At 38.2% G+C, this 25265-nt stretch overlaps 1 protein-coding gene across 1 annotated transcript in view; it reads left to right on the forward strand.

Annotated features, from left to right (window-relative positions):
- Positions 1 to 25265, forward strand: part of Naaladl2 (N-acetylated alpha-linked acidic dipeptidase like 2) — a 1286850-nt gene that overhangs the window by 145118 nt on the left and 1116467 nt on the right. The window lies entirely within an intron of this gene.

Raw genomic sequence — 25265 nt, forward strand, 5'->3', positions numbered from 1 at the left:
AGCTGGAGCCATCACTTCAATCTGGCAGCGGGGGGTGGGGGGGTGGGGGTGGGGTGGGGGTGGGGTTGTTTATTTGATTGTTTTCCTGGAGAGCTCATCAATTTCTCTCTGGTCATAGTTTTTATTTGTGTATATCTCATCTCTATATTATTGTCTGTTCGTGTAAATAATTTATGTATTATTCTCTTCATATAAACTGTCTCTTATTTTTATTTCTGAAAGTAGCTCGATGTTTATCACTTAGCTTTCAATAAGTACATTGAATGAAGCAATAAACTTAATAAAAATTAAAAATAATGGTCTTAATTTGTCCTGAAAATGTTAGTTATCTAATTTTCCAAGTAGCCATTTGTAAATATTACTCAGAAGAAAACAACAATTAACCTAAGGAAACTTGAAAGAATTTTAAGTGGAAATGAACCCATGTAGTTATTTTTAAACTTTAGTTGTATGCTTTGAGTTAGTGCAACCCAAGCTCGGGGCATTTCTCCTTACTCTTTTCATCAAGTGGGTTGTGTTTAGAAGCTTTTATTTTTATTTTCACTCTTTAAAACCATGTTTCATGAAAAACTGACATTTTACTAGAGCTGTGTTAAATTATGTACACAAGACATATTTTAAAGTGAAATGGTGGATTTTTTCATAGTCAAAGAAAATATTATTTATTGATATTACAAATTTAATTAGTTCTCTAATTGAATAGAGCAATAGGAATGCAAACATGTATTCATGGGAAGCAATGTTCAGCTTCCCAGGTCTTCTGTGGAAACTTGTGTAAATGTTCTGTGTGTGTCCAGTGCATGTGGGTGCCTTTTCCTTCTGGGTACGTGTGCAGGCCAGATGTCCTGCTGGGGTGTCCTCTTCAATTGCTTATACCCCTCATTTGTATTCTCTTCTCTCTCACCATGACACTTGCCTTTTGTCTGGACTGCATGGTTAGAAATTGTCTGTTTTAGTTCCTCCCAAGCTTTTATTATGGGTATGCACTATCATGACTGGTTTTTATGTGGAGTTCCAAACTTAGGTCTTCATTGCTTGAACACTGAACACAATTAGTCACTGAGTCATTGCCCCAGCCTTTACACATTCTTAATTATAGTGAAATCAAAGTGGCTTTCATATTTTAAAGACAAAAGTTAATCAGAGACAACTCAACTCAGACATTGTTATGCTATTTATATGAATATATGTGAGTATACGTGTGTTTTTATTTTTTCTCATTTTTAAAATATGTGGATTTTTGATACCTTCTCTGGATGTGCTGAAATGATACCAAACCTTCATATGCGGCTGACCTTTTAGATGCTAAGTGTGGAATATTGAAGTCACATCCATCTCACATGATGAGAAGTCTTTGGGGACTGTGCCATTGTCATCTGGCTGTGACAACCCTGAGCACGCTGTCTCTAGTTACTGTATGGAGATATATAGTGGCAGCCCCATGCCCCATTCTCATGGTGCTTATCTAGTCTCCTGTGACAAATAATTCCACTCAGCTTGTCAGTGGTGACAGCTGAGACTTTTTGCTTAGACGCCTTGACAGTGCTTGTATTAAACAGCAGTGCCATACACTCCATTAAGTTTCTGTAAAATGAACTGTCTGCTTCGTGCTGTTCTGCTGATAGTGGCAGCAGCAAGCTAATCCTCTCCAGCTGTGGATTGCTCCACTGAGTGCTCTCACTCTCAGACAGGTAGATCTCAAACTGTTAGGAGAGGGACTACAAGATGATAGCCACAAGAAGCACATGTAATTCATTCCAAAGCAGATGCTTTGAGGAAGCTATTTACTATAAATTAGGATGCAAATATCTTCTGAAGGAGACAAGTTGGATTTTTAGATTATGAAGTATCTGATGTTTTATTTTTCCAAAGCACAATTATTTATAGGCTCTTGGAACAAAAGGCATAAATACAAGACAGGTGAATCTGCTTAAATGTGTCTACATGCCAGGCTCTGTGTGTATGCATGTGTGTGCCCAAACATGTCAGGAAATCTCAGCTTCTTGTTGTGGGGAAGTATATTAAGAGAAGGTAAATGAGTATTTTTCAATATTTGAAAGAAAACCAGAGCACTGGAAACTCTGACATCTGACTGTTGTCAGAAATAAGAAGAGAATGGACCTTTTTTTGAAGCTGTTGCATGTGACAGAATAAAATAATATCAACAGTGGATACCTGAGAAAAGCAAGTCATATTTTCCTTAGCTTTATAAAGAACAGGCTTTAAAAAGTCCTTAATACTCTGAAGATGCTCTTCTAATTCTCCTCCTGCATTTTTGTTTAATTTCCTCACTTTTACAATCCATTTTTGTAAACCGCAGGCATTGATGGAGAAAACCATTACTGAGACTATCATTTCAAACTAAAACATCAGCAGAAAGCTTTTGTGCAGCATTGCGTAGGAGAAGATGGCTTTCTAGTGAGACTAGGGCAGAGGAAGCAGACTCACTGCCTCCCTGTATAGTGAGAGTGTAGACCTCATACCTACATCATCTGACAGAGACAGCTAGCAGAGGAGGGGCTGTGAGCAGCCTTTTCTGGATTCACTGTTCTGTGTGCAAGTGCTTGCATGTGTGTGCATGTGTGCGTGTGCATGTGCATGTGTGCCGGTGCCTGTGCCTGTGTGAGTATGTGGTGTGTGTGTGTGTGTGTGTGTGTGTGTGTGTGTGTGTGTGTGTGTGTGTGTGTGTGTGTGTTTGCATGTGCACATGTGAACAGAGCCCTCAGAGGCCAGAGGGGGATGTCAGACCCCCTGGAGCTGGAGTTAGGCTCTTGTGAACTGCCATGTGGATGCTTTGTGCCAAACTTATGTCCTCTGAAAAAGCAGCATGAGCTTTTCACCAGTTAACTTACCAGAAGCTTTTTTTCTCCTTCTTCTTTTCTCTTTTTGAGGAGTGGTCTCTTACTCTCCAGGAGTGAGCCTGCTTTAGGTGCTGGGCTGGGTAGCCAGTGAGCCCCAGGAGTTCCCCTTTCTGTACCTCCCTAGGGGTGGGATTAGAAGCACACAACTACTCCTCCTGGATTTTTCTCTCTTTCTTTCTTTCTTTCTTTCTTTCTTTCTTTCTTTCTTTCTTTCTTTCTTTCTTTCTTTCTTTCTTTCTTTCTTTCTTTTTTTTTGATATACGTCAAACTCAGGCCCTCATTCTCACAACAGAATTTAATTCAATTTAAATTGAATTCAACTTCCTAACTGAGCTACTTCATGAACTATTTGTTCACTCTAGGATATATCAGAAAATCTTTTCTCAGACTAGTGGGATTATTCAGTAGCTAAAGCTGCTTGATGAACTGAGTTGAATCCCTGGGACCTACATGATGCAAAGAATCAGCTTTGTCTCTGGATCTGTACTCACACACTGTGATAAGTATCCCCATACATACATCACACACACACACACACACACACACACACACACACACACACACACACACCATCTATGTATCATCTACCTGTCTGTCTGTCTATCTATCTATCTATCTATCATCTATCTATCTATCTATCTATCTATCTATCTATCTATCTATCTATCTATCTATCTAAATTAATAGAAAAAATTTAAAACATATAAAATAAGAGAGATAAGTTTTCTTTTCCTGTTCTACGTTAAGAATGTCATTCCCCATGTTTGGTAAATATATAGAGCACTGAGTATTGCCCCCCTTCACTCCCCTCCATGTTTCCTCATCCTGTTCCCGCCATTAGCCTTCATCTGTCTATCTTACTTCTGCCTCTGTTTTTAGCTTTTCCTCCATATCTCTCTCTCTCTCTCTCTCTCTCTCTCTCTCTCTCTCTCTCTCTCTCTCTCTTTCTCTCTTTCTCTCTCTCTCTCACTCTCTCTCTGCCAACCACATCAAGGATCAGTGCTAGTTTTCTATAACCTTTTGAAAATTGTATTAAATTAATTTTAGCTGGTGCATGAAAATATACAATTGTACATATTAATGTAGCATGCTTTGTGATGCCTATATACATGCATATCTCTGTAATTTTAAAATCAGAGTATGCTAGCCGGGCGGTGGTGGCTCACGCCTTTAATCCCAGCACTCGGGAGGCAGAGCCAGGCGGATCTCTGTGAGTTCGAGGCCAGCCTGGTCTCCAAAGTGAGTTCCAGGAAAGGCGCAAAGCTACACAAAGAAACCCTGTCTCGAAAAACCAAAAAAAAAAAAAAAAAAAAAAAAAAATCAGAGTATGCACATCTACACCTGCTAATGTTTGTTATTTCTCCAGTATAAAATCATTTAAAATCTTTTTTTCTAGTTTTGGTAATGCACAGTACACTGTTCTGTCTATATTCACCACACTGTGGCCAGTGTAATGGAACACGCTGCTTATGTCTAAACTGGTACCTCTGGGTCAGCCTCATGCTTCCTGGCAATGTCTGGTAACCCCCATTCCATTCACAACTCAGATTCCACAGAGAGTGGAGTTGTGTGTCTCATTAACTTCATACTGAGCTCTCCAATGCTACCCAGTTTATAGCAAGAAATGACAGGCTTCATTTTTCATGACTGAATTGCATTCCACTGCATAGTCTGCATTTTCTTTATTGATTCATTCACTGATGAACTATCAAGTTACTTTTCTATTTTTTTTAGGTATTGAGAACAGTGATGCAGTAATCAAGTGGTGCAGATGTCTCTTCAACATGCTAACTTAATTTCCTTTCTTTATATACCCAGGGGAGGGATTGTAGGCCATATAGAAGTTCTACATTTAATTTATTGTGGAACCTTCATTATGTTCCTACAGTAGTGGTACTAATTAACATTCCTATCAACAGTGTACAAGGCTTCCCTATCCTCTGCATCCTGACCAGAACTGGCTGCCTTCAGTCTTGTTTGATGATAGACTGCCTAACTGGAAAGAGATAATGTCTCATCGTGGCTTTGATTTGCATTTCCCAAGTGATTAGTAATGCTGAATATTTTTTCATGTGCCCATTGGCCATCTGTTTATGTTCTTTTAATGAATTTTATAGATATTTAAATGTACATTTTAAAGCCAATATATACCTAGTACCTATATGAAAAGGCACTTAAATTTTTCTAAGTAATTTAGTAAAAGAATCCATTTTTATTATGACTTTTATTCTTTAAAATTAGTGTGTGGCTCTGTAGCATGTGAATCTAGAGCAGATGATAGTTGAAAAGTCATATTAGGTAAACTAAAAATGGTCTGTAGCACTTTAATCCTAAGTGAAGATGTCATCTAATTTATGGTGCACATAAGACAATCGTTTAATAATACAAGGTCCAAGTAAATACAAAGTAGCTGTTTTCTGTAGGAAGAATACCTGACTTTCCTGCTTGTCCTTGGATGTTGGTTTACGGTTTATGTAACCCAGGCTCTGATGGTTGAATGTTGGCAAGGATATAATTTGTTAAAAGCATAATAGGTCAAATGGGAATTATAAAATGTGCTTCTTACTAAACAATTTGTCCAGACTCCTTACATTGAAGAAAAATATATTAATAAAGAATAACTTATTTTATTCTCCATATAATATGGTGTTGGCTGTGGGCAATGTGTATATTGCCTTAAATATAGGGTAGTTTTAAATGAAATTAAGGCTAGATTGATGAATTTTTAAACATTTTACATTGTAATTGTCACATGTGTCCTTTAATTCTTTAATTAAGAATAGCAAGGCATATTGTGTGGAAGCATATTTAGATGTAAATTAGAGTTTTTCAGTGGTGATCTAGGTCTCTTCCCTCAAAGTATCTATGTTCAGCTGTTACCTGTGTTTCTGTTATGGAGAAGTATGTGCATTCCCTTACATATAATGGAACAAGGTATCTGCTGTTGTGGTTCATCTCTGGAGGACACACTGGCTCAGCATTCAGCCTGATTGTAAGATCACATAGCCACTGCAGTTTGGGAACTTTTCAGTAAGAATTCAACTAGCAAACTGTGCAGATGGGGTCAGATGCCACTGAGATGGAAGAGAGAATTCTAGGTATTTTAGAATAATCTGCCCCGCTCCGCTCTGCCCTGCCAAGTAGAAGCATATCTTGTTTTTATATGGGGTCATCTTAAAGTTGCTGATACCTGCATAGATAGCTAAAAGTTCAATGTAACACATTTACATTTTAAATTTCAATTATCCATACTCACATATAAATATGTGTCAGAGTTCTAATACTCTGTAAAAAGCATAGCCCATCTTGATGTCAAGGAAAAGCCAGTGACTATAATAACAATTTAAACTTTCAGCTGTTCCCTGACTCATCATTTTGGGTCCATATATCTTGCTAACACCATGGATAAAGACAATGAAAGGGAACCCACTTAATTAGGTAACAAACGCAGTGAGGGGCAAGGAGACTGCCATGCTGTGATTTATGGCATCTTGTTGAGTAAATCTGATTGACACTATGTCTTCAAGATTTTATTTGGATGAGCCTGGACATGAGTGGGAGCAATGAACGGCGAGGGTCGAGGGAAAGAGAGTGGGAGATCCCACCTGGATCAAGAACAGAGAGGGAGAACAAGGAATAGGAGACCATGGTAAATGAAGACCACATGAGAAAAGGAAGAAACAAAGTGCTAAAGAGGCCCACAGAAATCACAAAGATACCCCCACAAAAGACTGCTGGCAATGGTCGAGAGACAGCCAGGACTGACCTACTCCGGTGATGGGATGGCCAAACACCCTAATAGTTGTGCCAGAAACCCCATCCAAGGACTGAGGAATCTGGATGCAGACATCCATGGCTGGGCCCCAGGTGGAGCGCTGGGAGTCTAATTAGTGAGAAAGAAGAGGGTTTATATGAGCGAGAATTGTTGAGACCAAGGTTGGATAAAGCACAGGGACAAATAGCCAAACGAATGGAAACACATGAACTATGAACCAAAGGCTGAGGGGCCCCCAACTGGATCAGACCCTCTGAATGGGTGAGACAGTTGATTGGCTTGATCTGTTTGGGAGGCATCTAGGCAGTGGTACCAGGTCCTGGGCTCGCTGCATGAGATAGCTGTTTGAAACCCGGGACTTGTACAGGGACACTTGGCTCGATCTGAGAGGAGGGGACTGGACCTGCCTGGACTGAGTCTATCAGGTCGATCTCAGTCCTCGAGGGTGGCCTTGATCTGGAAGTGGTGGGAATGGGGGGTGGGCTGGGTGGAAGGGGAGGGGGGCAGGAAGGGGGAGAACAAGGGAATCTGTGGCTGTTATGCAGAACTGAATAGTATTGTAAAATAATATATATATATATATATACATATATATATATAATGAAAAAAATATTTTATTTGGATGATATAATAGTTGTTCTTTTTTTTTTTAAGTGTGTCTGCCTATTTTTAGAATCTCCATGCTGACATTCATGCTTCTCGTTCAGCAGTGTGTAAGCACTCTTCTGTTTTCATCTTCCTCACTAGTGTTTGTTTCCAAACTGAGGTAAAGTAGAATCCCGGAGCAGTATTAACTTGCATTTCCATGATGGGTAATGATGTTGAGCAGTCTGTGAAATATTTATTGGCTATTTCCATTCTTTTTCTTTTGAGTACTCACTAGTGAGACTAGTGAGTCCATTTACTGTTTGGAGGATTTTGATGTTTAATTTTTTGCAGTTCTTTATGCATTTTAGATAGTAATCCCCTGTCTGATGTATTGGCAATTTTTTTCCTATTCTGTAGGCTACCTCTTCCCTCTAAAAATTATTTTCTTTGCTTTGAAGTCTGCATTTCTTGTTATCTGCTGTCTTGACATTATTATGACATACACAGGGTGTTTTTCTGTCCATGAAAAAAAAAAAACAATTAGGCCTGTTCACTGAAGGATTAAAAACAAACATTCCCCTTAGTGTTCCATAGATAGATTGATTAATTATGTGCATAGATTAAAGATAAATTTATCAAAAATAATTTATAATTTGAATAGGAATTGTTATCTAGTTGCAATACAGAAAATTTAAACATGAATTATGATATATGTCTAAAACATTGTAATTGCCATTCTGCATAACCTCTTAAGTTCAAAAAAATTGAAGTCACTTTATTTTATACAAAGAATACTGTAATTTAGACATGCAGAAGAGGTTCTCAACAATATCAAACCCAGATCTGAGCTTCTAAAGAGGTTTAAAGTCTTTCTTTCTAAATAATTTTTAAGAATGTAATAGACAGTAACTCTGCAATGACGTCTTAGGTATGGTCATTTTCCAAAGGGTATGGGCAAAATGAGTGCCAGAGGTTAGCACTGCCCCACAATTCTGTGCTTTCATGACCTATTTCAGAATTGGTTCCATCAATTGCTTCTCCATTTTTAGCAAATTGCTGTATTTCACAGAGAGAGTTAAATAAAGATTCTCATAATTCAGCAATGCTATATTATGGCAAGAACTCTCAGTAGGGTACAGAAGTTTTTTAAAGTTGGCCCCATCTCCATAATCTTCCTCTACTGGGTCTTTATGGGTTTACTTTTCAATCACTGTACTTAATAAGGTATTCCAGGTATAAAGAAGATTTCCCTTACCATGGCACAGCAGCCCCAAGAAGAAAAGCCAGTTAAGACAGTTGGTTACTTCCTGACTTACGGTCTAGATGAGCCAATAGGTGCAGGGTGCAGTACTCATATTTGGGCTGGTCGACTGAGATGTATAGAGAAAGACTCGATTTGTGCAGTATTAGGGGATATCTATATCTATATCTATCTATCTATCTATCTATCTATCTATCTATCTATTTATAGATAGATAGATATATAGATATAGATATAGATATAGATATAGATATAGATATAGATATAGATATAGATATAGATATAGATATAGATATAGATATAGATATAGATATAGATATAGATATAGATCTATATATATATATACTTCTGTTTGGGGCCCCAGGTTCTTAAAGTCTACTCCATAGCTTCTGTAGTATTCAGTGATAATAACTAAGTTAAAGTTCAAAGTATTTTGAACCACTCAGTGTAGTTCTTAATAAAGTATCCCTTCTTCTCCCTGCTATATTACAATTCAATTTTCGTAAGTGTTATTTAGGTTATAAAAACTGTTAGAAATGCACAATGGCTTAAGTAATTATAACAACCTCTTGTATTATCAAGAGTTTTAAAAGCTAATAGCCATTTTAGTAAAACCCACATCAAATCCAGGTTTTAAAGAGATTAAATAGGTCCATTAAACACTTAGTGAATATGACAAAAAACATAAAATAAATAATGTTCCAAAGTGAGATGGCTGTAGCTGTGTGGAATTGTTTCTTGGTCTTGCTTCTTATTGGAGAAGAGACATGGAGTTTACCAAGTGCTGCTTGGAAACTGAACATCCATGTGTACAGTATGGAAACCAGATCACTCTAGTTGTGCAAAGGTAAACTATATATATATATATATATAGATAGGTAGATAGATAGATAGATAGATAGATAGATATAGATATATAACGTTATATATAATGTTATATATAACATATAACGTTAATATCAGGTCTGAAGCTTGAAAGTACCACAGGAAAAGCAAAGGTGACTGCTTTAAAGTATAGGCAGAGTTAATGAGCTTCTGTAGGATGCCGATAGCTCAGGAAGTAATGGCAGAAATGTCAAATGATATTGGAGGAATTAAAGCATCCACACAGCGCACAGCAGGGAAGGGAGGAACTGCCAGCATGAAAAGAGGGTCTAGGAAAGGGAAGGAAATCTTTATACTCATCTATCAGGGAATTAATATCCAGAATATATAAAGGACTCAAAATATTAAACCCTAAGAACAACTAATTCAATTAGTAAATAGCGAAATAAATGGAATACATACTTTTTAAAAGAAGAAGTGATAATGTCCAGTAGATATAGCAAAAACTTTGACATCTTTGGCCACTAGAGAAAGGTAATTCTACATTTTTGATGTCTGTCTCACCCTAGTTCAAATGGTTAACATCAGGAAAACGAAACCTAACATAATTGAAGGGGGCACAGTTGAGTAGGGTGGGGTGTGGAAAGAATCCTCATACACTGATTGTTAGAATGTTAACCATTGTAGCCACTATCAAAATCAATATTTAGGTTTCTAAAAAAAGAACTGAAAAATAAAACCATATTAGCCATTTTTTTCCACCTTGGTATACACCTGAAGGAAAAAAAATCAACTCATTGTAGAGGTAACTGCACACCAATGTTTACTAGAGCAATATTCTAAGTAAGTCAGGAAATCAATCTAGATCTTCATTAATTCCATAAGTGGATGTGTAGCTAGGAAAAATACCACACACACATATATACATGGGGGGGGGCATCATCTGTGAAGGATTATAGCATTTAAAGGGAAGTAGTTGAAACTGGACATGATTATGCTAAATAAACTTAGCACAGATATGCAGTCAGAAATCCTGTTTTCTCCATAGGTGAAATCTAATGTAATTAAATAAGTAAGGAAAGCCATGGCAGTAGGAAAAAGGCAGCTGTTATGAAGGAGAAAAAGCAACTGGAACAAAGGGGAATAAGGGTAAGTGAGGTCACTGTAGATGGCCCATATGCTCAGTGTATTATATGCGTTCATGAACATGTACTGGAATCAATTGTTTTGTACAATCCCCACACAGTAAGAAAACAGCCACGGGTAAAAATAATATTTGATATCTGAGTATAATACCTTAATCTAAACAACATAGTTACCTTTTCCATAAGTTAATCTGACATGAGTTGAAGGAGAAGTCTCATAAAGATACTTAAATTATGTTGATGCCACTTCTTAGTAATAGGAAACAGATTGGCAGGCCATACTCCCTCTACTGTCTGGTTGCAGATATTTGGTTAAAATGTGAAAATTCAAATATGTATTTTTCTTTCGTCACTCTGAGCAGGGTTTTCATTTACACATTACATTTTAAATTAACTTGGGCAACCTTTCCAATTCTAGCACTCTGGGTTTTCTTTGACTTTCTATTGTTGCCTTTCCATCTCTTTGTATTCACAGTTGAAAAGTTGATGCCAAATTTTGTAAAACATGTTCTCTTCCATGCTGGGATCCTTGATGCCAGCTGTCTCCCTGGAGTGTGCGCTTTAGCAATCAGCCCTGAAAAGCAGTCCTGGTAATGGAAATACTGGCAGCCTCCTATGCAGCAGGGGTGCTAGCCTGACTTGCTGTAATTAGGAATGCGATTAGAAATAAGTGATGCTTTTGGTCTTCAATTTGAAGCCATGAAATGAAGGGATTTGAATTTGTCCTACCTTTGGCAGATGACAAAGTTTAGAAACACTAGCTTCCTGAGCCTGGCTTCAAAAATCCTGTTGTTTTGTTACAATTTCCCAAAGCATGGTGTTTTCTTAGCATTTTACCTTGTTCGCAACTATAGCTCATTTAAAAATTTCCTTGTTAATAATTTCAAGTTATATGTTATTTCTAGCCAAAATTGTGGAGTTAAAAAAGTCTTTTGCTATATGATATAAAGCATAAAACAGTAATAATAGTAACAGTAGTGTTTTCAAACACCTATGATGCACAGTGCTTTATGCTAGGTGTTTTTAGTTGGTTCCCGTCAGTCTTATGAAGTAGATGCTGTTCTCACCTCATAGGAACGCTAGAGACACACTATAGACGTATGTGTGGCAGAGCCTACATTCTCGAACACCGTTCTATGCTGCCCCATCCTGTGAAGTATCCGTTTGCAGATAAACATTTACCTTAGGTCAGTAATGATAGCTTGCTCAGATGTTTATTTGATTGTCAATCCTTGGATAAATATTCATACCAGCTGTGTGTCGGGCACTGTGCAAGACTCCAAAAACATGAGTGAATCTGGCCTTTGCCCTGATGAATGGAATATTATGCATTTAAGATCATAGATTCCTAAGTGCACACCAAATCACCCCAGGTACTGCAGCAAATGTGCAAAGGAATTACAAGTTCTTAAAATAATGTTTAGAGGAAACAACAGAATCTATGAACTATCATTTTATGTGTGTGTGCTTAAAATCACTACCATATTAAAAGATACAAATACTTCTCAAGTAAATACTAAGAACACTGTGGTGGTTTGCAAGAAAATGGGCCCCAAAGGGAGTGGAACTATTTGAGGATGTGACTTTGTTGGAGTGGGTATGGCCTTGCTGGAGGAATTGTGTCACTGTGGGGATGGGTTTTGAGGTTTCCTGTGCTCAGGATAACACCCAGTGGACCAGTTAACTTCATTTTCGTTTACGTGCAAGACGTAAAACTCTCAGTGACTTCTCTAGCACCATGAATACCTGCACTCAGCCATGATAATAATGGACAAAACCTCAAAGTGTAAGGCGGGCCACCCCAATTAAACATTTTTTATAAGAGTTACTGTGGACATGGTGTCTTTTCACAGCAATGAAAAACCCTAACTAAGACAGACACCATGAACAGAGAATACTTGAGATTTTCTGGCCTACAATGGCAGTTAGTTCTTTTTATATATTTACTATTTAAAAAACCTCAAACAAAATTGAGTGGGTCACTCGTAATATCTCTGTGATCACAGAAACCAAGTGCTGTGAAAATTTCTTTTTCTTTTTCTTTTGGTTTTTCGAGACAGGGTTTCTCTGTGTAGCTTTGAGTCTTTCCTGGCACTCACTTGGTAGCCCAGGCTGGCCTCGAACTCACAGAGATCTGCCTGCCTCTGCCTTCCAAGTGCTGGGATTAAAGACGTGCACCACCGCTGCCGGGCCTAAAAATTCTTATAGATGAAAGTAGGTTCAACATAACCATTAAGTTGAATTGAAATGAAAAGATTTGGGAAATAGAACAAAATATTGACTGTTAGGGATATAATTGTGTGATTTAGTTTATATTTAAATAAAAACAATGAACTGTCTAGTTTGTTAATTTCAAGATGGTTCTTGATGTTTTATTCTTTTGTCTTTAACCTTAGACAAAATGAAGGTTATGCTGTCTCCTTAAGAATGCAGTATGACAACACTTAAGTGGATGGGCAAGCATCTCGGAAAGTAAACATACCCTGCGAGAGAGGTGCGATTGACAGCCAATTTTCTACACTCTGGGTTCTACTCATTCAGAGTTGTTTAGGCTTCACTATTATTTTGAGACTTGGAGCATGTTGAGATAGTGAACTCTATTACCCTAGTTCCTTTTTCAAGAAAAATGTGATTATTCGATGGTAAGGTGCTTTGTTGACAAGAGGGAGCATTTTTATTGGGCAAATCTGTTCTTTTAAGTGTAAAAGAGAATCAGTGGAACAAAAACAATTGACTGTTTCTGAGAAGTTGCTGGGTTTCTTGTGGAACTTGCTCCTTTGCTATGTTGGAGCCAAAAGCTAACTATCCTTTCCACATCACAAAGCACAGTAAGAGTAAAGAGCAGTGAAAGAGAGGTCAGTCTCAGAGAGCATGAGCAGGAGAGTCCAGTGTGTATGAAATCAACAGATGATGTCAGATCGGTTTATGCATGTGAGAAGGGCATGGTGACATGGCAGCATGGCTTTGCCTCCACATGGCATCTGAGCCTTTCCCCCCTGTGATTTGCTTAGAATTATGACTTTAATCTTATTGACCACATTGAATTTCTGTCTTCATAACTATTAAAGAACAGAATGTGAAGCCATGAGACAATGTAGGTCAGGGTTTGCACATACTCTTAAATGGTCAGGTAATCCTGCTTTAAATAGAATATAAAAAATGTATAAAACAGAAGCTCAGGTTTACAAAAAAAAAATTAAGAGGGAGAGAGACAGTTCAGCCTTCTGCTGATAAAGTGTCCAGGTAATTTTCTTACTAGGTAATGTTCAGATTACTATCCTTTGAGTAGAACTTTCAGGACCTCATCCTTCTTTATGCTGTTTACCAAACTCAACCTAAGGATCTGTCCTTGAGATTTCCTGAAAACCATATCCAGCAACTCAATACATTGTATTGGTTAAAACCCAGTGACTGGGCCCTGCCTTTGAAGTTTGTAAATGTTCCTTAGTCAGACTCATGGACTGAATTTACTAAAACAATCTCTCTGGGAGGTCTGTAATATGAATGCTCTATTTTGTATTACTTATACAATTCAAGCCTTTGGTTTACATTTATCTGAGTATATTTGCTTACTAAGCTGAGAAGAGGATTGCATGATACTGTATTGGTCTTATTCACAAGAATCTTTGGTTGACATAGATAGGCATTCATGGGTAGAGTAAGGCATCTGATCAAATATAACTGTCATTTTAAAAATTGCTGTAATTTCTCAAACTGAAAAATCCTCTTGAATATTTTAGTGGATTTCTTATCAGAAAACAATCCATTCACTTTGAATAAGTTATATCAATTATCTAATTGATTAAGAGATCTAATTAGTGAATTGAGTGAACACTCATTAGTGGAATGAGCCAGTCTTCCTTCACATGAAGAAAACTGAATTATTAAATATAAAACATTGTAAGTATAACCCACTAACATTTACTTGGAAAATAGGATTGTATTTTTATTTATAAATTTGTGCCACTGTTATGATTAGCTGAAAATTCAGTTACCTTAATATTTTACTGTGTCCACTTTGAAATACTGTTCAAATAAACACTTACGTATCTTATTTAAAGATGTTTAAAAGACACTGTGTCCCACAAATGTCCTGGTCCTCTGGCTCTTACAGTCTTTCATATTCCTGTTCCATTATGTTCCCGCATCTTAGGTATTGGAGTGGTGGTGTAGATGGAACATTTGAGGTTGTACTCCCAACTCTCATTTGTTGGCATTTTGACCAGGTGTGTATTTCTGTGGCATAAAGATGCTTCTTTGATGGAGGGTGAGACCTACAGTTATCTGTAGGTATAATGGATTTAGACAGTAATTATACTGGCTTAAGAAAGTGGCAGTAGAGTGTAATATTCAGTACAGTGTAACTTCTCTCCTTTCCACCTGTTCCCAAATATCTAGCAGCTGATTCCCAAATAATTGACTCAGAGCTTAATATTACTTATAAATGCTCAGTTGATAGCTCAGCCGTGTTACTAGCCAACTCTTACACTTAAATTAACCCACATTTCTATTTATACTTTGCCACATGGCTCATGACTTTTTACCTCATCTTCTACATGCCCTGCTTGCCTGGTGGCTGGCCTGTGTGTCCCCTAACTCTCCTGACTCCTCCCTTCTTCCTCCCATCATTCTCTCAGGTTGTCTCACCCAATCTCTTATTGCCCTGCTATGGGCCAATCAGTTTTTTATTAATAATGAGCATAATCCACAGCAGTAGAGAACTGAAAAGTAATCTGCAGTTGAACAGGAAGAGTCTTGCCAAGATGTCTACTTGTGTGCCAACATAAATCTTTCAGGAGGCCTAAAGTCACATAGTAACATGTGAGGCCAACATTCCTGGGGTATATTGAGGGAAAGCCAATGAAGCAGAGGAAACTATGAACTGCAAGATGTCCAGCATCACAGTCACATACAGAGAAGGACAAGTGGCACAGTTGGGATCTTGCACCCATATTAAGGAGCATGGAAAATGAAAGGTAAGGCTCAGGGCTGGCTGAGGGAAAGCTCCTATCTGGAAGGCCCAGGTGGCTACAGGTGACGTGGACTTGGAATGCAGCTGGAAACATCTTCCAGAAATGAGAATGACTTTCTCCATTGATGAGAATTTTCTGTTTTTTTTCTCAAAGGCTTATCTGATGAGGGATTTTTTGAAAGGTGGATGCAGGGGTTGTTATTTAGGAAAGAGAAAGACGGAAATAAAGAAATCAGGAAAAAAGAAAGAAAGAGAGAGAGAGAGAAATTAGGACTCCTCTAGTGTCTGTGACCTCACCACCCTTGGTTTAAAGGGCTAGGCATGAATTCCATCGTATTGAATAGGCCTTAAGTCACATTAGACAGCTGTTGCTTACTGTCAATATAAAAGTGCTATCATTATACCCTTGTGAACATCTTGCCTGGCCAGTTATTGTGGTTCACAGGCTTTATAGCTATTGATGGCCTTTCTTTCTTGGCAGTTGGCACAACACCTGTAGATAATGTGAGAGCTAGTCCCCAAGGAGGATACATCCAGGTGATTTCCAGCTATATACTCAAAGTCCTGTGTCTGAAGTTTGTGGCATTTTCAGCACTTCAAGATCTGAGGGCAGGGGGCTTAGGATGGGCAACAGCCTGTATAGTTTTGAGAATCTTGTGGACTATTCTACCTACCAAATCCCAGGGAGGTTTCCCATGCCTGGCATATCTCAACAGTATGGTTTTCTAAACAAGACAATACCAGCTGACATGCCAGTGCTGATGGAGGAAATCTCACAAGGCACCACCCCTAAATGAAGAGCTACAGGCAATTGGTGGCTACTGAGAGAGGGAGATTGTGTCTTCTACAAGAAGCCCTTGATAAGGTTATCCATTCCAAGTGGTCAGCTCCAAACTATATACATATGAGCATTATTTAATAGACTCAGCAAAATATATATAATGTATACTATATCTTATATATCATATATATAATTAAAAAAGAAGTGATCCTGATTTTGAGTAAGAGCTAGGGAGACTTATGGGGAGTTGGAGGGGAGAGGGAGGATGGAAATGAGGTATATAATACTCACACACATAATTCTCAAAATATATTTTCATTGAAAAAATCAAAAGTGAAAAACAAAAGATAATAATAGGGAGATCTTTGTCATGCATATAACAGCTCAGGATTTTTTTAGCTAATGTATTAAATGTTACGTTGAACTTTATCATTCGGATTTATTCTAAAAAGGAGTAAAATAGTCTTACATAAGCCTGAGGCACATGAACTGTGACTCAAACAATGAAAGCTGCCTAACTCCACTGTGAACTCAGTTTCTGGTTTCACCCACTGTCACTGGCACTGACATCTGTGCATATTGGCAGTGCTCTATTTAAATTGTCAATGTTTAAATTAATTAAGGAGTTTAAGAAACAAAGGATGTTTAAATAATTTGTAAATTATTTATAAGTATTACAATTGATTATTTATATATATATATATATATATATATATATCCTATTAATACAATAATTCCCTAAGTTTATACTAATGAAGTCTGAAAGAAGGACAATTCGCCTTTCCAAGGAATAAGTTCCTAATTGCTTGTCCAGTATAAAGTGATCAGCCCTGAAATTATATACACACATGCAAAGGAACTATGCCTTTAATTTAGACTCAATAGTTGAATAATCAAAACAATGTTTTATTGGCCACTTCATAGCAAAAAGTATTCATATCATGAAGTTAGAAAACAATGTAAAACTAACCTTAATCATAGTTCATGTTTCTGCAAATGCAGCCTCATGTCATAGCAAAACACCGATGTCAACAGTGGACCCCACACATCATGGTGGCCATATAAGAGTAGAGTGAACCTAGAAACACTCTGTTGGTCAGTGGCATGGTAGCTGTGATAACAAGAGACTGTCCTGGTGGAATTCATTCCACAATTTCTATGGAACAAACATAGGTAATGTACTGCCAGTCATGTAAAGATATAGAACCTGTTATTATATAAATTGTATGCTGAAAATAATCATTAGTGGCCGTTACTATTTTATATGTTTATTATACTGTATTTTATGAATATCTTAGACTACATTTATTCTACTTGGATAAAGATGTTTAATATTAAACAATATGTGTTATTCCTTCAACAGTAGACATTTTAGTGATGTTGGGACAGTGACAAGACTGACTAAATCACCTCAAACATATCTCCATCCTTAAGCAACCCACACACATAGTTTTGGACAAAAGACTACAAGATGATGAAAAACATGCCTATATGCTTAGTATGTCTGAGAAGAAGGACAGATTTTTTAGTAGAGCAATATGTTGTTAGGAGTCATTTTATTGCTATATTCTTTTATACTATATTTTTATATTATGCTATATTTTATATTTTTATTTTTATATTCCTCTATGAAGATCAGAGCATCACTAAATCTTTATCAGAGATGCTTCTATCAAGGAAAGAGAATTAGTACAGAGACCCACAATTGAACAATGTGCTGAGAAGGAGAGACTGTGGAACACTCAGTCCTAAATGATATTCCTTCAAATCCCTCCTGTTAAGGCTCAAGGATCTATGTGAAAGAGGAGGTAAAAAGATTCTTAAAGCCAGAAATGGTATTTGACCTCAAGGAAACAGTATTATCTAGATACCAGACTGACAGGTGTTTGAACTCTCACAGACTACAGTAGCACATAAGACCTGTGCAAAAGCACAGCATGGAGAAGAGGAAATAGACACTAAGTCCCACCCCTTACCCAGAAGCTATTTGCAATGGACACCTGCCTGGAAAGAGGAAATCAGTATTTGCCAATGGAGTGTCACTGGGTGTCTACCAAATCTAGCAAGTGCAGGGCCAATACCCAAAAGTAGTTGACCTACAGAAATTGACTCCATGTTTTATTTTATTTTATTCTGTCATCTATCTATCTATCTATCTATCTATCTATCTATCTATCTATCTATCATTTATTTATTTTTAATGTGTGGTTTCTGTTTCATTTGGGTATTGTCTTTTCTTATTGTTTTTTTTTACTTTATTTTGCTGTTTTGGTTTTGATTTTTATATGTTTTTGCTTCTTTTGCTCTTTTCTTTCTTTCTGTCTATTTATGAGAGATTGAAAGACAGAAAGAACATGAAGATTGGTAGGGAGGGGGGTAGGTGGGAGAAGCTAAGAGGAGTTAAGGGAGGGGAAAACATGTGATAAAAATGTATTGTCTAAAAAATGCTTAAGTAGATAATTACAAAAAAGGAAGGACAGAGTTTGGATTATTATGTACTTTAGGTTGTGACATTTTTTTTCCATTTTGTTTTCCTACAATTAGAATGAACTTCAAATAAAAATTGGATAACATTTAATCTGATGATCTTAAATAGATTTACTATGAACTAACAGACATCTATTTTATTGGACTATCTGTAGTTTTATGATTTTATAATCTGACATGAATATGAATCATGCGCTATGGTGGATACTCTTGTAATTTACTATCAGTCTCTGTATTTCAACTGTGAGATTGCATTCGTTTTTTAAGGATTTTTGAATTTTATTTATTTATGTGTGCTTGAATGAATGTGTTTATACCATGTGTGTCAAGGTGCCTGAGGAGGCTAGAACTTGACACTGGTTTCCCTGGAGCTGGAATTACAGCTTGCAAGCCACTGGATGAAGATTCTAGGAGTCAAACTTGGGTCCTTTCTGAGAATAGCGAGTGCTGTTAAGTGTTAAGTCACCTCTCCATTCCTGTGAAAACACACTCTTATGAGAATATTTAGTGAAAGAGAAAATCAGGCATGACCTGGCAGCCGGCCTACCTGGCACACTGCACTTCTAGATAAGAATCACGGCACACCGAGCTCCTGAAGTCAGAACTCTGAATTCTGAAGTAGCACAAGATAGCCAGTAGCTGACCTGCAGAGGAGTCTGCATTCTCCGTGTTTCCTTTGATGAGCTGCTTCTGCACAGAGACTCTGAAGGTAGGAGCGCTCACTGTCCAATCAAAGGTAATGTGCTAACCAACCACCATCGCAGGCTTCCACTGTACAACTGGTTGCTCATGTGCAATTAAGCAGACGCTGTTTTCCAGAACCGGTCTCTGTGCACGGTACTGCTCTCATGTTGGGGAATGGATGTCCAGTAGCAATGGCAATTTTGCTCCCTCTTGTGAGCGGCGTGAGTGTAGGGTGAAGGGACCATCCTGGTAAACACCAAAACAAACAATAGACAAAAACCAAGGGTAGAATGGGTAATTTGACACCAGATCAAAGAGTGTCTCAAATGCAGGTGGTAAAGTGCCTGCTAAAGGGATTAAAATACAAATGCTTGACTTAGAAAAGTTTTGGTCTGAGCTCCTACAAATAAATTCTTGGTTTTCTATAGAGGGCTCTTTGATCTAGACCTATGGTGGGGAGTTTTGGATAATGCATGGAGAGAGGAAGGTAAGATTGGACATTCCTTGTCTGTGTCTTTCCATCCCATTATTATGGCTGCAAATGGTGCCTACCTTGGAAGGGGGCGATAGGCACTGCAGACATTTCCAGTAGCAGACAGAGAGAAGGACAGTGAGAGAACAGGGAGAGATTCAAGAAGACGCTGATAGAAATTCCTGTGTCCACAGAAGAGGACACTTCTGGCCAGAAGGAAGTCACAGTTAGGCACCAAGGACTGTCCAGGTGAAAGTCACTCTGCACTGTCCTCTGTATATCCTTTCTTGGATGCATTGCTTGAACGCTGTAGCTTAGAAAGTGAAGAATGTCAGCAGCCACCACCCTTAGGTCCCTTCTCATGGCTTTGTGCTAGTCGTAATGGCTGCTGGCCAAATAAGCAACCCAAACTCTCCACTTTTCCACTGAATTGAAATCCTTCCCCTCAGAGGTCTTTAGCATGATATCCACATGATCTTAAGTCTTATTCTTTTAAGGTTTAAAATCATGCAGCAGTTGTGGAATGCTTATTGAGATGACGGTTGTCGGTCTTCATATGTAATGCAATTATTAGAATCCACAGACATGAATTCAAACATGGGGGAGGATTAAAAACAGCTGGCCCGAGCGAGTATGAACCTCCAGGATTTTTTTTTTTTTTATTTGGAAGGCACATTATTATAATCACTGTGAACTTCAAGCTGAAAGAAAAAAATCTGGTGTAACCCTGAATGTGGAGATGTTCCAGCAAAAGTAGCGTTCTCATCAGCAGGCTCCCGGACCTCGTCAGCATTTAGACCAAGTGCTTCTGTGTGCCTGAAGGCTCGTGCCCTCTTCAGGACACAGTAAATTTCAAAGATTTAAGGCACCGACCTACTGAGCCTTTTACTAATTTCCATGGAAGGGAGTGTGCCGCACATCAAGACGGCTGGCATACCGTGTGCCATCTTGCTTATGATGGGGCCATAGTGGAGACAGAGAGGGTACGGTACTAGGTCTGATAAAGAATGCCCCAACTGGATCAGGCCCTCTGAATGGGTGAGACAGTTGATTGGCTTGATCTGTTTGGGAGGCATCTAGGCAGTGGTACCAGGTCCTGGGCTCGCTGCATGAGATAGCTGTTTGAAACCTGGGACTTATGCAGGGACGCTTGGCTCAATCTGGGAGGAGGGGACTGGACCTTCCTGGACTGAGTCTACCAGGTCGATCTCAGTCCTCGGGGGAGGCCTTGATCTGGAGGTGGTGGGAAAGGGGGGTGGGCTGGGTGGAAGGGGAGGGGGGCAGGAAAGGGGAGAACAAGGAAATCTGTGGCTGTTATGTAGAACTGAATAGTATTGTAAAATAAAATAAATTAAAAAAAAAGAATGCCCCTCTGGATAATTGGATCCTCAGTGTCAAGAAATAGGGACTCAAACATATACCACCAATGCTAGAGTTTCTTGCAGCAGCCCTGAAGTCTAAGGTCCACTATGTAGAACATTAAAACAATCATTAAAAAATAAAGAGCGAGCACCAAAGGATATTCAAGAGCTCAAAAATATTTCTCCACAGAACAGTATGAACCACCTTTAAATACTTTTGTCAGCAATAGGAACTTCAGCTTGTTACTGGGATTCCTCACAATCCCCCAAATCAAGCTGTAGTGGAGAGAGCCTACACACAACCGAAAGAATAAATTGTTAAATTCAGCAGGGAGAATATAGGTCTGAATAAGGCTCACCATCAACATCTTATTAATATAGCATCATTTACTTTAAATTTTTGAAAATAAATGACAAGGGAATACTGTTGCTCCTAATCATGGGGCACCTTTGCTAGGGCCTATAAGGTCACCTCTGGTGACGTGGAAAGATGCAATAACAGGTACCTGGCAGCCACTAGCCCCACTGGGAGAGGTTTCACTATTGGTGTTTTTCCAGAAAATGGACCACAGGCCACCTGGATCCTGGCCAGCTGAGACCAGCAATGAAGCAGATGAAGTTGAGCAGCCATAAGGGATGGCAGCAAGCACCTATCCTGCTTGTGTGTTTGCTTACTGTGCTAGTCTAAATAATGCCAATGATGAAAACTATTGGTCATTGGTATCTCACCTGCCACTGTTATCAGGGGTGGAGATCAGAGGACCTTGTCCTTAGCTGTTTGATAATGACTTCAACCTATTTCCTGAGGTGGGTCCCATAAGAGAAAACTCTCCAATTTGTAATGACACTATTCCCATGCCCAGATAACCTCTTTGCTTTCATGGTCCTTTGTAGAAGTAACCATCTTATTAAATAAGAAACACAGAGCCAATGCAGAGATGAAAGCCCAAGAGGTCAGAGCTAAGAGCTTTACCCTTCACTGCTGCAGCTATCCTCTTCAACCAAGAGACCTACTTCTTGTGTGTTTGTCTTTATATAGACTTTCTGTTCTGCCTTCTCATTGGTTGTAAACCCAACCACATGACTGCCTCATCACTGCCTGTCTGTACAGACCTCCAGGTCTTCTATGGTTGGTATTGAGATTAAAGGCGTGTGTCTCCAATGCTGGCTGTGTCCTTGAACACACAGAAATCTGCCTGTCATGTGATCTGGATTAAAGGTGTGCACCACCACCGCCTAGCTTCTGCTATGGCCTGCTAATAGCTCTGACCCCCAGGCAACTTTATTTATTGACAAACAAATAAAATCACATTTCAGTACAAATAAAATATCACCATAGTCCTTATAACCTATTTACCTATGTTATTACCTCTTTAGTTGCAGTATATTAGTAGGCTATTCTGCTTGTTGATCAGGAGGTTCCACTCTCAGCACAATAGTATAGAGGGGAACTGTAGGAGAATACATAGGCATGACCTGGAAGCCAGCCTACATGTCACATTTCTAAATAAAAAGCTTCTAAATAAGCATGGAGTAGCATTCTTCTGAAGTCCGAATACTGAATTCTGAAGTAGCATGAGTAGCCTGTAGCTGGCCTGAGGAGAGGTCTGCACTCCCCATGTCTGTCTCATTTTATCTGCTTCTTCTGTAGAGAGACCCTGGGGGTCTGAGCGCTCACTGTCCAACTCAGATAATGTGAAACCCATCACCATTGGTAGGCTTCCACTGTATGAATGGTTGTTCATGTGCACTACAGCAAATGCTGTTCACTGAAACTGTACACAGAGAGGTTTATCTCTACCCCTTTACTGGCCCATAAGCAATGCTGTCTGGTTGGGGTTCGCTCCAATGGTGCCAATTTAGTAATGGAAGGATGGGCAAAATGCTGAAGTCAACTTTAAATCTGAACATGTCACACAGTGTTCTATTCCCCACACTTCAAAAATTCTGATTTTTGTAATCTTATCCATCTTATCCACCTGGTATAGGAACAACTCATTTCACTTTGAATTCCATTTATTGAATATAATGAATTTGAACCACATTTAACAAATTGAACACATTTTTTACAACATAGCTATTTATATCCTTACCTAATTTTCTGTGAAGATGTTAAGTTTTAATCTATTGGTTTATACCACTTTTCATTTTAGATATAAGAAAACTTTCTTTCAAGTGAAGTCACTTTTCTTGTTCATATTTTAAAAGTTTTGTTTGTGATAATATTTTTCATGCAGTCATCACACATCTTTAAATAGTTTAAGTGTCATATTTTATTGCAGATGTGGAACAGGTTTTAAGAAGTATTTCTCACCAGGGTACAGAAAATATTTACTAATCTACCCCAGTATTTTAATGTGTTATTTTGACAAATAAAACTTTTGCTTTCCCTGGAATTTATGTGTCTCAAATAACTGAAGCAAGATATCAAAAAGATTAATTTTTACTTATATTGTTCAATGGATATTCCAGACTCTCAGGGGCAGTTTTGAACAATGACCTTGATCCAGCATACTGTAACACAAATATATCATACATAATTCTCAATTTTTTTCAGTTTTTGAGAATCATGAGTTTCATACTTTTGATTGTTATTCAGTCCTGCAACTCTTCTCATATCTACCCCTTTCCTACCTACCTAAATTGGTATACTTTACAACCCCTTCAAGACCCAAATATTCTTGAATATGTGGTTTTCTACTTGATCTCTTATATGCTGTCATCTCCCTCTTGCTCAGTAACCCCTGCATCTTGAATTGGGAAGGTTTACATACAAATTACTATGTAGCTGAGCATCCTGCAGCCTCTCATTCTCTGCATCTTGGTAAGTTGTGAGTCTCTGTGTTAATCACCGTCTGCTGCAAATAGAAGGTTCTCAGCTGAGGACTGAGAGATATAGTATCAATGAGTAATTATAATGCATTAGGAGTCAGTTTGATACTACATCAATTTAGGGACATAATAGTACTAGACTTTACTCTAGGATCTATTATTTCTGTATATGTTCTCAGATTGGCATTGGTGTTACGTACTGATTTAACCTTGTGGAGTAGGATTTGAATCCAATCAGAAAGTGATTTGTTACTTCCATGATGTCTGCTCCACCTTTGGGCATGTCTTGTTCAACTAGTCATAGGGTATCTCTCAGAGTTAACATTTAGGAATTATTGTTGATATTTTTTTCCCTTCTGGTAGCTTGCATAACATCTTCCAGTACTATGAAATGAAGCCAATAGAAATGAAGCTTCCAGTTTAGTACAAGCTTGATTCCTCTGTGTTCTGTGACTCAAGTATGTGGTATGTTCAGTAATAGGGTCTTACTATCAACTTCTGGAATATAGCCAAGAGCAACGGAAGTATCTTTTAATGTTTGGGAGGACTAGGGATCCTCATTGTCCTACAACTCTTAAAGAAGTCACCTGTTCCTAGATCTGGACTTTTTATTTGTTATTTTGTGGTATCTAGATGGAGTGTTGCTGAATTCCAATTTGTGTGTGTGTGTGTGTGTGTGTGTGTGTGTGTGTGTGTGTGTATGTGTGTTGTGAAATCATGAGCTTCTGAATGCATTATGCATTTTGGTATCTTTGCACCATGAAATGTTAGTCATCTATTAAGAAAAATAAAATTATAAAATTCATTAGTGAATTGGTAGATATGGAAACAGTCATTGTGAGTAATGTAAGCCAGACACAGAAAGGCAGAAATAACTTGTTTTATATTATCTGTGGATATTAGCTTTTAATATCCAAATACGTGTGTTTTATTTGGAATACTCAGAGAGGTCTGGAATTACTAAGGGACCGTGGGGAGGAACATTCAAGAGAATGTACTAGCATCAGGGACTAAAGGGGGAATGTATAACAGGAAGAATAAAATGGGGTGAAGGAATGGAGGCCAGGACAGAGCAGGAAGAATGGGGAGGAGCAAATAACACCAAAGACCTTTCTAATGATACATACAGAAACCATGTTACTGTGCTATGATAATGTATGAAGCAGCCCAGATTATCAAATTGTGAACAGTTTACAAAGCTTACTGATTCATAGTACCATC

Source organism: Peromyscus maniculatus, chromosome 6, assembly GCF_049852395.1.
Source record: "Peromyscus maniculatus bairdii isolate BWxNUB_F1_BW_parent chromosome 6, HU_Pman_BW_mat_3.1, whole genome shotgun sequence".
In the NCBI taxonomy this organism is placed as follows: Eukaryota; Metazoa; Chordata; class Mammalia; order Rodentia; family Cricetidae; genus Peromyscus; species Peromyscus maniculatus.